The following is a 1135-nucleotide window of genomic DNA, read 5'->3' on the forward strand; positions in this document are numbered from 1 at the left end:
GGAGCAAGTGGGGGGGGGGGGGTTTGGGCGGGGAGAGGGGTACAACAATGAATGAATGGAATTCCAAAATCTCTGTAGGTGTTCATGGAAATGAAAAACAAATAAATTAAAATATTAAAAAAATAACATTGGATTATGAAACGCATTAAGAACCTTGAATAATATTAATAAGTTAAATTCTTACAGGTTTCCCCCCTGGTTAAGAACTCCTAAGATTTTAGTTAATTGAACGTTGTCTTGTGACTTGTACATTATTAGATATTTAGTTTAAAGGTGAGAAAATTATGATTTAATAATTTAAACTAGTGAGAAATGAAGACAAAATTCAAAATGCTTCCAAGCTCAGAGAGATTCTTACTTTTTAGTACTTATGTGGACTCTGATGGGCACAAGAAGCTGCACTGCAATTCTGAAGGCACCTGGTTCGAATCCACCAGCTGCTCCACAGGAGAAGGATGGGCAGTCTCCTCCCGTGCATTTAATTACCTCTGAAAACCTGCCAGGGGATCAGCCATGGGTCTGTTCAGACTTGATGGTAAACAACTACAACAACAATAAAGTGCACATTGAAGATGAGTCTAACCACCTGGATAGTTGAAATGCTAAAATGTACTTTCTGAAATATAAAAAGAAAATTAATACGTGAGAAATTTAGTTTCCTAGAAAGTACATAATCTAAAGTGTGTTCATTTTACAGCTTCTTTTAACCACAAGTATGCCTTCTTCTAACAGACATATATGTATATGTATTAAGTGGTAACTGATTTAGAAATAAAGTCTATATATCTTCCCCAGTATTTATCTACTAGTAGGAGACTATTACTGAAGTATAAAAGAGCAATAGTATCATTTATACCTGTGATTTTAATAATCTAGCTACAATTATATTGAAAAATATAAACAATTAAAGACAAAGAAGAAATTTGTAAGCTTATACATAATTTAAACATCAAGATGACAGTATATGAAAGTTGAAGCATGCTGATAGTTCACTTACATTAAATACGCAGGATATTAATTATGTAAATTTGTGTAGAATGTTCTTTTTTTTTCTATAATTATATTTTATTAATTTTCATAAACATTTACAGAGATTTTGGGCTTCCACTCATTCATTGTTGCACTATTCTCTCTA

The sequence above is a fragment of the Elephantulus edwardii genome, unplaced genomic scaffold (assembly GCF_000299155.1).
Source record: "Elephantulus edwardii isolate Elephantulus edwardi_28Jun2011 unplaced genomic scaffold, EleEdw1.0 scaffold00022, whole genome shotgun sequence".
Classification (NCBI taxonomy): Eukaryota; Metazoa; Chordata; class Mammalia; order Macroscelidea; family Macroscelididae; genus Elephantulus; species Elephantulus edwardii.